This window comes from Hypanus sabinus, unplaced genomic scaffold, assembly GCF_030144855.1.
Source record: "Hypanus sabinus isolate sHypSab1 unplaced genomic scaffold, sHypSab1.hap1 scaffold_176, whole genome shotgun sequence".
Lineage (NCBI taxonomy): Eukaryota > Metazoa > Chordata > Chondrichthyes > Myliobatiformes > Dasyatidae > Hypanus > Hypanus sabinus.
In genome coordinates, this window is record NW_026779845.1 from 202,013 (window position 1) to 217,366 (window position 15,354).

At 44.2% G+C, this 15,354-nt stretch overlaps 1 pseudogene; it reads right to left on the reverse strand.

Moving 5' to 3' along the window:
- Positions 1-6,832: 6,832 nt before the first annotated feature.
- LOC132387346 (zinc finger protein 208-like) overlaps positions 6,833-15,354 on the reverse strand; it is a 220,438-nt pseudogene continuing 211,916 nt past the window's right edge.

Genomic DNA, 15,354 nt, shown 5'->3' on the forward strand with positions numbered 1-15,354 from the left:
GATGATCATCTTGGCAGCTCGGTAGGTCGAATGTATGAGACAGTACACTGTTAAATGCAAAACCCTGAGCATTGTCGATGATCAGAGGGATCTTAGACTCCAAGTTCATCGCTCCCTGAAAGAGACTGCACAGATTGATCCGGTGGTTAAGAAGGCAAATGACATGGTTGTCCTTATTAGTTGAAGCATTGAGTTCAAAAGTCGGGAAGTTGTGTTGCGGCTGTTACGAGCCTGCGGTCGTACTGTGACTGTTTCTTTAAGAGCGCCGGCCGGCGTGAGGAGGCGGGACTATGACGTCAGTCACAGGCTGACAGCGCTGACTGTGGACTGAACCGTAAGAGAGAGAGAGAGCGATCTGCAGACAGGCAGTCGGCCAGTCTAAAAAAGAGAGAGAGAGAGAGAGAGAGAGTGAGAGAGAAAGAGAAAAAAGCTGATCGCTTCAGTTAGTCGCAGCTGAGGCTTGGAACTCTCCTATGCCCACAAGAGTGGGTTGATCATCGGTACACGGAAACACAACGAACGTCTGTGGCTGTCACTTCGTATAATCCATAGGAGTGGGTTTTGGAATATCTTGTGTTAACCCTTACCTGGGTATGTTGTGTGGTAACCCCTGGAAGACGGTAACTCGTCTGTGGACGGATTCAGCGGATAAGAACTTCGACGGCGGTTGGTTGAAGTAACGGCCGTTTCTCTACGTTTCACCCTGGATTACAAATATCTCTCTCCCATCATTTATTCCGTGGATTACTGAACTTTCCTACTTTACCATCTCAGGACTCTAAGCTTTGTTCCCTCAGGCTCGATAATCTGTGGGTTATATTTACACACATATACACATAACACTGTTAATTTCCCTTCATTTCGTTAAGTTACTATATTATAAGTCGATACTACTAAAGATAATGGTTTTAACATCAAAACCAGACTCCACTGTGAACTCTAGTGCTGCTGGTTCGTTTCTAAAACGCCACAGTTTGGAACACAGTTTTATAGAACTAGTTAGACCACATCTGGATTGTTTCATACTGTTCTGGTCGCCCCGATTCTCGGAAGGATGTCGGGTCTTTGGAGAGGGCACAGAAGAGGTTTACCAGGACACTGCCTGGATTAGAGGACATGAGCTATAACGAGAGTTTGGACAAACTTGTGTTGTTTTCTCCAGAGCGGCGTAGGCTGGGGTGAGACTGGATGGACGTTTATAAGATTACGAGAGGAATAGATAGAGTGGATAGACGATATATTTTTCCTGGGGGTTGAAATGTCTAATACATTTAAGGTGAGTGGAGATGTGAGCGGCGTTTGCTTCTTTCCACAGAGTAGTGGGTAAACGGACATCTGTCTGGGGGTGAGAGACCAAAGCGGCCACGTGATCCCGTTTCCTGTTCACGTTTCTCTGCAGATCTGCAGCATCTGCGGGTCACTGCTCTACCTATACGTGGAGCTTTATCTTTCCCCGTTCAGACAAGGCAGTGAGATCTGGATCTGTCACGTCCTCTCGTTGTGGTGGACAATATGGTTTTTTTTTCTGCAATATTTTCAGCATGTTTCATTCCACTGTTTTTACCTGCTGAAGTGCTGCCGATGTTTCTGGGTGTCTGACCCACTTATGTGAGAATTTAGCTTTTTATAATTATCTGAGCTTCTCATAAATGTGTGCAGTTCAGTTAAGCTTCACTCCACTACTTCCAAAGCAACAACCCAGTCAGTCAAATAGTTCCACACAATTAAAATAGTTTATTACATCTTTTTTTCATTTTGTACTATTTATATAATTTAACAATGTGATAGTTATATTCTTATATTAAATCACAATTGTTAAAATCTATGGTCAAAAATTAGGTTCTACTTCTGAACGAATTTCATGACATATGCCGGTGCTTTTAAACTTGATTCTGATATTGATATGGGAGACCCACCACCAGTCACCTGATCCCACTTACCGCAGATCGTAATGAGAGATTAAAGCCTTTTCTATTTATTTGCGTTCCTCAGAAAGGCAACAGTTCAGTTTCCTTCTGTGGTTCCAGAGCAGAAGCTCAGTCTGTCTAATATTTGCACACAATTAAAATGGGGAATTTGTTTATTATCATCATGTACTGAACGACAGTGAAAATCTTCCCTGACGTACCATCCACACAGATCGATACATTACAACGGTACATCGAGCTGATATACGATAAAACAATAACTGTAACAAACATTATGGCTGCAGAGAAAGTGCAGTGCAGATAGACATATGGTGCAGGGTCACGTCGAGTTACATTGTGAGGTCGAGTCCATTTTATCATTCATTCGGCTAATAACTGCAGACAGGAAGCCGTCCTTGAGCCGGGTGGTTCGCTTTAAGGCTTTTGTATCTCTTCCCCGATGGGGGAGCGGGTTTGCAGGAAGAATGTCCAGGTTATGAGGTTCTTTGTGTACATGCCCTGCTTTTCTGAGGGAGAGGAAGTGTACGGAGAGTCCATGGAGGGGAAGCTTGTTTCTCTGATGTTCTCTGCTCTCCAAAGTTCTCTGCAGTTCCTTGCAGTCATGGGCAGAGCAGTAGCCATACAAAGGCGTGAAGTATCGACAAGAAGCTGAGACATCGGCCTTCACCCTGCCGTGTGTCGCTGGATCCTGGACTTCCTGTCAGATCGCCGGCAGGTGGTAAGAGTGGGCTCCATCTCCTCTGTCTCTCTGACCCTCAGCACACATACCCCACAGGGTTGTCTCTTTGGCCCTCTCCTTTACTCTCTGTGCACCCATGACTTGTGTTGCCACCCACACCTTCAACCTGCTAATGAAATTGGCTGACAGCACTACATTGATTGGCCTAATCTGAAATAATAACTTTCAATCGATCAAATGCCTCCCGACAAGGTTCGGTCCAAACATACTTTTCACGCTTCTTCAGGAGATTGGTCAGAGAAAGAGCGATAGCAGCAAAGTTCTTACGAAAATATCCATCCATTCCCAGAAACCTTCTAAGAGCCTTCTTATCAGTCAGAATAGGAACTTGAGAAATTGCCTGGACTTTTGCCCGAACAGGAGCCAACTTGCTTTGACCAACAACATAGCCAAGACAGGTCACAGTGGCATGGCCAAATTCACTCTTAGCTAACTGTAAGGTCGTCCTGAGAAAGCCTGTCAAACGGCTTCTCTACTGCAGAGATATGCAAGTGTCACTCCCTGTGGCTAAGTCATCAATATAGGCATCTGTGTGTTCTAACCCTGGAATTACAGAATCAATCATTCTCTGGAATGATCCTGGACCATTTTTTCTTCCAAAAGAGAAAACATTGTGTTCATACAACCCAGAAGGTGTCACAAATGCAGAAATTTCTCTACCTCTGTCCGTCAATGGATCACACCAATACCCTTTCAACAGATCAATCTTTGTAAGAAATTTAGCTTTTCCAGACTTATTGATGCAATCATCCTCCCTAGGGATAAGAGAGGATTCTGTTTTTGTTACTGCATTTACCTTCCCATAATCAGTGCAAAATCTAACACCACCATCAGGTTAAGGCACAATAACGCAGGGTGAGCTCCAATCTGATGCCAAAGGACTAATAATACCATTTTCATCATATATTCAATTCCTTGCTCAGCCAATTTACACTTTTCGACGTTCATGCAATATGGGTGTTGTTTAATCGGTTTGGCTTGACCAATATCTACATCATGTACTGCGACTGTGGTTTGCTTGGGAACATCGTGAAATAAATCTTTAAACATCAGGATTACTTCCTTCAACTATTGTTGTTGCTTTGGCTGCAGATGAGCCAACTTGTTATCAATGTTTTCTGGAACAACCGAGTTCATTAGCCTAACTGGGACCATGTTTGGCTTGTGAAAATTCTCAGACGAGTCGATTGTTTCATTCTCAATATGTTTTGACAACAACACTCACAGACGGTGCCTGCTTGTCAAAATACGGCTTTATTATATTTATGTGTACCACCTGTGTTAGTTTACGTTGGTCGGGTGTTTTAATAGCATTATTCAGATCATTAATTTGAGAGACTATTTCAAGCACCTTATCTCCCACCTGGTATTTTCTTTCTCAAGCCCACTTATCAAACCAACACTTCATTTTGTTTTGAGAGATCTTTAAGTTTTGTCTCACTAGACTACAGACTTGGTGTAGTTTATTCTTGAACTTCTAAACAGAGTCTAACAAGTTAACATGTACATCCCCATCAATCCACTGTTCCTTTAACAAGGACAAAGTTCCCCTCACTATAAATTTTAAAAAGGGTTCACCGAATGCAGTTATAGGGCAGAGTGGGGCCACTGGGGTGACCTGATTCGGTTTACCCACAACTTGACAAGTGTGACAGCTTCTGCAAAAGGTCACAACATCTTTCCTCAAATTAGGCCAGTAGAATTATTACATAACTGTTTACAGTTTTATTCACTCCAAAATGTCGACCTAATGGCATACTGTGGGCCAAAGTTAAAATTTCAGCCATATAACTTTAGGAACTACAACTTGGTGAACAATTTCCCATTCCTCACTCGCTGGTATAGCAGGTGGCCTCCACTTCCTCATTGACACTTCATCATGAGATAATACCCTACTGGCACATTCTTAATCTCATCATCTGAGAGGGCTGTTTCTTTTAAAGCTTCAATCTCAGGGTCTCGGTTCTGTTCTGCTATAAACTCCTTCCTAGACAGGGATAAATCTTTCTCATCAGACTTACGACTGAATCCTGTTGAAACAATGAAGGCAGAAATTCCCTGACAAGTCATCATAACCTGAATCCCGATTTTGGCTATCATGGGTATCAGAATCATGCTGCACAGATTCGTCTGCGTCGGCATACTTTTAGCCATACTTTGAGTTCCTGCGCAGGAAGGATAAATGTTAAAATCCATCTGTGGGTCGTCAGCGGTTGTCTTAGTTGTCAACAGCGCTGCAGGAACAATTTTAGGTCATTCCCGAACAGCAAACTAACATCTTCCAATGGTAAAATGGAGTATAATCCAATTTTAACAGGTCCCAAAAGCAACCCTGACAGTAAAGTTACCTTGTACAATGGCACAGAAACCATGCTACCCCCAAAGCCTTTAATAAGATTTACTTCATCAGTGTTCGTCTCATCACCAAACTTTAGAATGCTGTCTAATATAAGTGACTGAGAATCCCCAGTAACTCGAAGAATTTTTGGTAGTTGGGTTGACCCTTCCTTTACTAATACAAACCCATTTGACATAAAATGATCAAAAGCCTTCTTAATTCAGTCAGAGTTCTCAGTCCATAACTGAGCCTCAACAGAATGTTCAGAACCCTGTGGGTTTATAGGTGCGTCAACAAACTGAACACCGGCATTTGGGACTGGCTTCTTTTCATTTTTCTTATTCAGGATAGAACAATTAGCCTTCACATGACCAGCTTTCTTACAATAGTAACAAGCAAGACCAGAATATTTCTCTTTCAACTGCTTCCCTTCATCCTTACTCTTGTCACTAGTCCCAGCTGTAATTTCTGGTTTACCCTGGTGATCTCTGGCACTCTTTTGGAAGCTCTTATTTGGGATAATCTTAACCTTATGAGTAAAAGCAAACTCATCTGCTATTCTATCAGACTCCTGCAAATTGGCAGTATCCTTTTCATCTAAATATGTCTTTATGTCGTCAGGAGCACACCTTTTGAATTCTTCAATTAAAACTAACTCTTTCAAGCTATTAAAATCATCATATACTTATCATCATCATCATATATGTGCACCAGCAATCAAAACACACAGACTTCTCATAAGCAAATTACATATGTCCGGTTCACAGATTTCCACAAATTTCAAAACTTTTGGGACCAACTCGTAAGCTTTGAGCACAGCCTGTTTCACTATGTCACAATCAGCTGCTTCATCAACTGTCAAAGCAGAATAGGCTTGCTAAGCCTCCCCCTTTGTAAGAGAACCAACCCTCTTTTGGCCACTTTAAATTCTAAGCAACCTTCTCAAAATGCTGTAAGTATTTATCAACCTCTTTCTGATCAAATGGAGGTACCAATTTAATTTCCTGACTAGCCTCAAACTTATTACCAGAGTCTAACGCTAGACCCCTTTGCTGAAACCACTGTATCTTTTCCAGCTCGAATAGCCTCTGTCTTTCTGCTTCCTCCTTCTGTTTTTCTGCCTCCTCTCTGATTTTCTGCCTCTCTAGCCTCAAGTTGCCTCTGCCTTTCCGGAGCCTCCATCTTTAATTTTTCTAACTTGTCCTGGAGCTCAAGCTCACTAGGTTTACTTCCAGGAAACACGTCCAACTCCTCCACTTTAAACACACCCTCAGATACATAATGTTCAGCTATTACCCTCTGCATCTGTTCCCTCCTCATTGTCAATTTCAACATAGCAAGTTTTAACCTTCTGGCAAGACTCAACAACTCAATCCGTCTGGCATCCTCTAATGCCTCAGAGGTTCCCGCTTCCAAACAATAATCAGCATCCGCTGCTGATTTTCTACACACAAATATATCAAAAGGGACTTCCCCAATGAAATCGATAATTAATGACTACGCCCCCATAGCTGTTCATATCCCAGATGCAGGCCCCAATTTTGTTATGAATCGTAAAGCTTTAGAAACGAATCAGCACCAATAGACTACACCTGGAACAACACACACAAAATACTGGTGGAACACAGCAGGCCAGGCAGCATCTATAAGGAGAAGCATAGTCGACGTTTCAGGCCGAGACCCTTCATCAGGACTGCCTGAGACTGCCTGACAAAGGGTCTCGGCCTGAAACGTTGACAGTGCTTCTCCTTAAAGATGCTCCCTGGCCTGCTGTGCTCCACCAGCATTTTGTGTATGTTTGACTTCCAAGCATCTGCAGGTTTCCTCGTGGAGACTACACCAGGAGTCTGTTTTTGATCTTAAAACTATCTTTATTAGAATCGACTTATAATATAGTAACTTAAGCAAGATAAACAAAAGTTAACAGTGTTATGTGTATATATGTGTGTAAATATAAATCCAAAACTATTGAGCTTGGGGGGGACAAGGCTTGGAGTCTTGAGATGGTAAAGTATGAAAGTTCAGTTCAACCACAGAATAGGTGATGAGAGAGATATATGTAATCCAGGGTAAATGTCGAGAGAAGGCAATTATGTCGAATTCCACAGGTTCCATGGTGGTAAAACAAGAGAACAGTCACTGTAGATATTATCTGTCATCCTTCCAAATCCACATACTAATTATCACCCAAAGTGACTTGTCACAAGGCGTATCGTCTTCAAGTGAATTACCACACCACACCCAGGCAAGGGTTAACACATCGGTGGTCTTCACATGATACCCCAAATCAGATCCACTCCTATGGATCAAACGAGGTGACAACCACACATTCGATGTATGATGAATCGATAATTAACCCATACTTGCGGGCATAGGAAAATTCCAAACAGTGACCCTTGGCACCTATTTCCCTTGTATCGATCTTTCCATTTTTCCTCCTTCATCTCCGTCTGACTCTGAGAGTCTGTGTCCTCAGTTAAAACTAAACAAGCTGTGAGTGATGTAAACAAGCTGCAAGTCAGACTGATTCACCTTCCTAATCTCTCTCTCTTAAAATGACAGTCCACAGCAAACAAAACCTAGGGATTCATAACAACTGACTGGTGTGCCAGTAGTTGGAATGACTGAGTGAATCCTATCCCACATTCTCAGCAGGTAAATGGCTCCTCTCCAGTGTGAACTCGCTGATGTCTCTGTAGTGTGGAAGAGTGAGTGAATCTCTTCCCACATTCTGAGCAGGTGAACGGCCTCTCTCCAGTGTGAACTCGCTGATGTTCCAGCAATCTGGATGAGTTATTGAATCTCTTCCCACAGACTAAGCAGATGAACGGCTTCTCCCCAGTGTGAACTGACTGGTGTCTCTGCAGGGAGCGTGAGTGACTGAACCTCTTCCCACATTCTGAGCAGGGGAATGGCTTCTCTCCAGTGTGAACTCGCTGATGAGTCTGCAGGTCGGATGAGCGAGTGAATCTCTTCCCACATTCTGAGCAGAGGAACGGCTTCTCCCCAGTGTGAACTCGCTGGTGTTTCAGAAGGTTGGATGACAGAGTGAACCGTTTCCCACATTCTGTGCAATTGAATGGCTTTTCACCGGTGTGAGCACTCTCATGTCTCTGTAGGTAGGATGACTGAGTGAATCCCTTCCCACATTCTGAGCAGGTGAACGGCTTCTCCCCAGTGTGAGCTCGCTGGTGTCTCTGTAGAGCGGATGAATGAGTGAATCTCTTCCCACATTCTGAGCAGGTGAACGGCTTCTCCTCAGTGTGAGCTCGCTGGTGACTCTGTAGGGCGGATGAATGAGTGAATCTCTTCCCACATTCTGAGCAGGTGAATGGCCTCTCTCCAGTGTGAACTCGCTGATGACTCCGTAGGTTGGATGACTGAGTGAATCCCTTCCCACATTCTGAACAGGTGAACGGCTTCACCCCAGTGTGAATTCGCTGATGACTCTGTAGGTGGGATGACACAGTGAATCTCTTCCCACAGACTGAGCAGGTGAATGGCTTCTCCCCAGTGTGAACACGCTGGTGACTCCGTAGGTGGGATGACTGAGTGAATCCCTTCCCACAGACTGAGCAGTTGAACGGCTTCTCCCCCGTGTGAACTCGCTGATGTCTCTGTAGGCGGGATATCAGAGTGAATCCTTTCCCACAGTCTGAGCAGGTGAATGGCCTCTCCCCAGTGTGAACTGGCAGATGACTCTGTAGGTGGGATGACTGAGTGAATCTCTTCCCGCATTCTGAACAGGTGAACAGTTTCTGCCCAGTGTGAAGTCGCTGATGTCTCTGTAGGGTGGATAACTCACGGAATCCTTTCCCACATTCTGAGCAGGTGAACGGCTTCTCCCCAGTGTGAACTCGCTGATGTCTCTGTAGGCTGGATAACTCACTGAATCCTTTCCCACATTCTGAGCATGTGAATGGCTTCTCCCCAGTGTGAACTCGCTGATGTCTCAGTTGGCTGGATAAAGCACTGAATCCTTTCCCACATTCTGAGCAGGTGAATGGCTTCTCCCCAGTGTGAACTCGCTGATGTACCAGTAGGTTGGATAACTCACTGAATCCTTTCCCACATTCTGAGCATGTGAATGGCTTCTCCCCAGTGTGAACTCGCTGATGACTCTGTAGGCTGGATGACCGACTGAATCCCTTCGCACAGACTGAGCAGGTGAATGGCTTCTCCCCAGAGTGAACTCGCTGATGTACCAGTAGGTTGGATAACTCACTGAATCCTTTCCCACATTCTGAGCAGGTGAATGGCTTCTCCCCAGTGTGAACTCGCTGATGTACCAGTAGGTTGGATGACCGAGTGAATCTCTTCCCACAGACTGAGCAGGTGAAGCGCCTCTCTCCAGTGTGAACTCGCTGGGGACTCCGTAGGTTGGATGACTGAGTGAATCTCTTCTCACATTCTGAACAGGTGAACGGCCTCTCCCCAGTGTGAACTCGCTGGGGACTCCGTAGGTTGGATGACTGAGTGAATCCCTTCCCACAGACTGAACAGGTGAATGGCTTCTCCACAGTGTGAACTCGCTGGTGAGCCATTAGGTCAAATGACTGAGTGAATCCTTTCCCAGAAATTCAGCAGATCATCAGCCTCTACCAGGTGTGGTGTGAACTGACTGGAGTGTCCACAGGTCCAACTGAATCCTTTCTCACACACACAACAGATGAATGGCCTTGCCCAGTGTGAACTTGCTGATGTACCTTCAATTGTGATAACTGAGTGAATCTATTCCCACTGTCTGAGCAGGTGAACAGCCTTTCTCCTGTATAAGATGACTGGCTTGCTATTTGGTCAAATGATCAATTGAATCCCTCTCCACAGTCTGAGCAGGAAGGATAGTCGATTGAATCCCTCGCTCCACTTCTTAAATATCCAGACAGAGACAGCAAAACTGGCGTTTTCTGTTTGAGATCCCCGGCGAAAAATTCCTTCTCGTTTTTAACCTGTGAAAAGATTTACAAAATCCATCAATGGGTTTAGGATAACATTTCAGATGAGATTACTTGAGTTGCCATGGTTTGACTTGGTATCACACGGTTACAGTGAGGTTCAACCCAAGTTGGACAGAGAAATCATCTTCTGACTGGGCAGAGTGCTGGTATCTGGAATGACTATCAATTCCCTGAAGCTCTTCCTGTCTCTATAAGAATGGGGCATTTCTGCCGTCTCCAATCTGTGACCTGGCTCAGTTTGACTCTCTCCATTGGTATTATTCCCTGTTCCTGCTGAGCTGCATGGGTGCCTGGCCCCACAGTAACTGAAACAGTCTCACGCAAATTGTCTTTGTGGATGTGCATCTGGGAATTCTTTTATGTATTATTAACTTAAAGTGCTACAGCTTTAACACCATATAAAAAAATTCCTGCTGAGATGACTGGTTGGTCCGCACAGCTGGTAAAAGGGGTTAGAGTGAATTTTTGTAATACTTCAAGTTCTTGTAGAAAAGTACAACACAGAAACAGGTCCTTTGGGCCATCTAGTCTTGTGCTGAACTATTGAAATTGCCCCTCCCACACTCCTACAATCCAGGTACCTACACGAACTTCCTAAATGTTGAAATCGAGCTCGCGTGCACCACTTGTGCTGGCTGCTCATTCCAAACCTAGATGACCATTTGTGTGCAGAAGTTTCCCCTCATGTTCCCCTTAACATTTCACCTTTCACCCTTAACCCCTGGCCACTGGTTGAAGTCCTACCCAATCTCAGTGGAGAAAGCCAGCTTGCATTTACACTATCTATGCCCCTCTACCACAATCAAATCTCACCTCAATCTTCTACATTCCAAAGAATAAAGTCCTGACCTGTTCAATCTTTCCTTATAACCCAAGTCCTCCAAACTTGACAACAGCCTTGTGAATTTTCTCTGAAATCTTTGAATCTCTTTTAAATCTTTCCTGTCAGTAGGTGACCAAAACATCACACAATACTCCAAATTAGGCCTCTTTTACAAGTCAACATAATATCCATCTATTGTCAGGATTTGGTTCACGAAAGCCAATGGGCTAAAATCTTTCTTTCCGTCACTATCTAACTGTGATACCACTTTCAGTGAATTAAGGACTTGTATTCCCAGGTCCCTTTCTTCTACAACACTCCTCCGTGCCCGACCAGTCACTGTGAAAGACCTCCCGTGGTATGTCAAACCAAAGTGCATCAGCTCACACTGGTCTGAATTAAATTCCATTTTCCATTTCTCAAACCATTTTCCCAGGGGGTCCAGATTGCACTGCAAGCCATGATAGTCTTCCTCGCTGTCCACTACACCACCAGTCTTGGTGGTCATAAATCTGCTAATCCAGTTAACCACACTATCATCCAGATTACTGATATAGATGACAAACCACAACAGATCTAGCACTGATCCCTGTGGCAACCACTAGTCACAGGCCTCCAGTCAGAGAGGCAACCATCTGCTACCACACTCTGGCTTCTGCCAAAGACAGTGTCTCATCCAATTTACTATCTCATCTTGAATGCTGAGTGACTGAAACTTCTTGACCAACCTCCCATATGAGACAAGCGCCTTGCTAAAGTCCATGTAGACGACATCCACTGCCTTGTCTTCATCCACTTTCCTGATAACTTCCTCGAGTAGCTCCATGAGATTGGTTAGACATGACCTACCATGCACAAAGCCGTGCTGCCTATACTTAATCAGTCCACATCTATCCAAATACTTATATTTCCGGTTCTTGCACATAAGTTCCAGTAACTTCCCCACTATTCACTACTAGTCACCACTCCGTGGGTTTGGAGATTTCCCTTGAATTTCATAGAATCATAGAAATCTATAGCACATTACAGACCCTTTGGCCCACAGTGCTGTGCCGACTATGTAACTTACTCTAGAAGCTGCCTGGAGTTTCCCTAGTGCATAGTCCCCTATGTTTCTGAGCTCCATGTAACTATCTAAGAGAGTGTTAAAAGTCCCTGTTGTATCCGCCTCGACAACCGCTGCTGGCATTGCATTCGACACATCCAACACTCTCTGTGTAAAAAACCTACCCCTGACATCCCCTCCGCATATATTTCCAAGCACCTTAAAACTATGCCCCATCCTGTTAGCCATCTTAATGCTGGGGAAAAATCCTCTGGCTATCCACACACTCACTGCCCCTCATCATCTTATACACCTAAAAAAGGCTCTAAACATAAACAAGGAAATTTTACATTGCTCTGAGGATTTGTTGGAAGTAAACAAAATTATGAGGGTATAGATAGGGTAAATGCAAGCAGCTTTTTCCACTGAGGTTAGGTGGGACGACAACCAGAGGTCATGGGTAAGTGGGGAAGGTGAAAATTTAATGGGAACATTTGGAAAAGTTCTGTGCTGAAATGGTCGTGAGAGTGCAGAATGAGATGTCAGCACTAGTGGAGAATATGAGCTCGATTTCACCATTAAGAGAAGTTTGACAGGTACCTGGATGGTAGGGGTATGGAGGGTGATGATCCCGGTGCAGGTAGTTGCATTAGAGAGCTTAAATGTTTTTGGCATTGACTAGATGGGCCAAATAGCCTGTTTCTGTACTGAACTTCTCCATGTTTCTGTGACAGAGAAGCTGGCCAAACTTGTTTGGAAGGGAAAAGGTAGGAGTGGCAATGGAGCAGCAATGGCTGGAGTTTCTGGGAGCAATTCGAGAGCTGAGTAATCGATACATCCCAAAGACGTGGAAGCATTGGAAAGGCAGCAGGGCACAACCGTGGGTTAAATGAGAATCCAAAACCAACATAAAATCAGAGGAGAGGGCAAACAAAAGAGCAAAGGACCATTAGGAAGCTTTTAGAATCCAACAGAAGACAACTAAAGGAAAGTCAGATGAGTTCGGGAGTGGAATTATGAAATGACTGTCATTAATGAATTTTGGTTGCACCAACAGTCCGCGGCATTTAGAGGAACGAGATATCCAGGGCCTCAATATCTCTTGAAAACCAAGATTCCCTGCACTAGTTACCATTCAACTTTTATTTTGTCAGACACATACAAACTCTACACCCTTAAAATTTCACTTCTGAAGAACTCCCACTTACCAAGTTCTCCTTTGCTAAAAAACATCCTGTCCCAATCCACACTTGTCAAATCCTTGTAAGTATCATAAAAATTGGATTTCTCCAATTTAGAATCTCAAGAGAGGTCCAGGCCTCTGCTTTTCTGTATTTACTTGGAATCTCATGATCAGTAGATACAAAGTGTTCCCATACACTAATTTCTGTCACTCGCCCTAGATCACTTCCCAATAGCTTATTGCACACTTCTACATCGGGAATTTTACATACTGATTAAGGTAGATTTAATAAGCTCTACCCCATCTAGTCCTTTTACAGCCTAGGATTCCAGTCAATAAACGGAAAGTTAAAATCACTCACTTTAACAACCTTTGTTTCTTGGCATAGTCCGCAATCTCTCTACAGATTTGTTCCTTGAAATCCCTCAGACTGTTGGGCGCAAGCAAGTCCAAGTAATGGCTACAATATCGTAATCTCATGTCCTGAGGTCTGAATGACATCTGTTTGGTGTCAAAAACAGAACCTTGCCCTCAATGTCACTGAAACAAAGGAGCTGGCTGCAGACTACAGGAGAAATGGAGATAGGCTGACCCAGGATCTGGGGTTGAGAGGGTGAACAGCTTTAAGTTCCCTGGCACACACAACACCGAGGATCTCACCGGGTCTGTACATACTGGCTGTGTGGTGAAAAAGGCACAACAGCACCACTTTCACCGCAGGCGGTTCAGGAAGTGTGGGACGGGGCCCCAAATACTAACAACTTTCTACAGGGGCACAATTGAGAGCATCCTGACGGGCGGCATCACTGCCTGGTATGGGTGCTGTACTTCACTCAGTTGCAGGACTCTGCAGAGAGTGGTGCGGACAGCCCAGCGCATATGTAGATGTGAACTTCTCACTATTCAGGACATTGACAAAAACAGGTGTGTAAAAAGGGCCACTGTGTAAAAAGGATCTTTGGGGACCAGAGTCACCCCAACCACAAACTGTTCCAGCTGCTACCATCTGGGAAACGGTACCACAGCCTGAAAGCCAGGACCAACAGGCCCAGGGACAGCTTCTTCCACCAGGCCCTCTGATTGATTAATTCATGCTGATACAATTGTACTTTTATTTATCCTGACTGTCCTGTTGTACATACTATTTATTATAAACTAAAATTAACATTGCACACTTAGACAGTGACATAACATAAAGATTTCACAACTCGTGTATGAAGAATGTAAGTAATAAAGTTAATTCGATTCAATTCAACCTCTCCACTATCTGTTCTGTCATTCTGGCTCCAATCCTCCCTGCAACTTTAGTTTAACCACCCACCCCACAGGGGAGCACCAGCAAGCCTTGCCACTAGGATATTCGTCCCTTTCTAGTTCTGTTCCACTAACTAACAAATCCCCTATCACCCCTTTGACTTTCCTCTGCCAGGTAATTCCCCCCAACAGTTTCTAAAGTGTCCACCTGTTGTTGTGTGGGATAGCAACAAGAGTACTCGGCGATGGCTATTTAACCTCACTCCCCTTCCTGACTCTCACCCAGTTTCCTGTGTCCTGCACCTTGGGTGTAACTCACCTCTCTGCACGTCATACCTATCACACCCTCTGACGCTTGGATGATGCGGAATTCATCCAGTTCCAGCTCTAACTCCTTAAAGTGCAGCTGGATATACACCTTCTACGTGAGGGCGTCAGGGACACTGGAGGTCTCCCCGCCTTCCCACCAATATCCCCTCTAATTTGTAATGACCAGTGTGTGCAAAACCTTGTACTGTACAATTTTTACCCAGTGACAACAACATGTGCAAACTGAATTTTATATAGAGAGGTATTCATTTCAACAGCGAGCAAATCACTGTCAGTAAGAACTTTAATCTCCTCTGGTTGAGTCTTGATTGAGTTCATCTGCACTCTCACACAACCTAAGTAACAGGTTAATGAAGGATTTACTCGCCACAGCTTTTGCAAACCACCTATTTGTGATTTTCTTGCTAAATGATGCTTTCAATTTCAGATTTCCAAATATCACTCCACTTCTTCCCACTTGAAAATTCCCCAGCAACTCTTGCATCACCACAACACACACAGTATTGTACATAAGTATTTCCCCTGAAGTCTCACCCAGGTGACTGACAGTGGTGAACTCAGTGATGGTAATGCCAAGGAATACTGCCTTTAAGGGCAGTAGTCTGTCTCCCTGGAGTCTGGCACATTTGTGATGTGAAAGCTACTCGTTGGCCAGGGCAAAGGTGTTTGATATCATTATTTAGCCAGACAGAATTGGTGGAAGCATGTTCTCACTGGTAGAAAAATGCAGACCGAGAGGAGGTAGAACAAGCAACA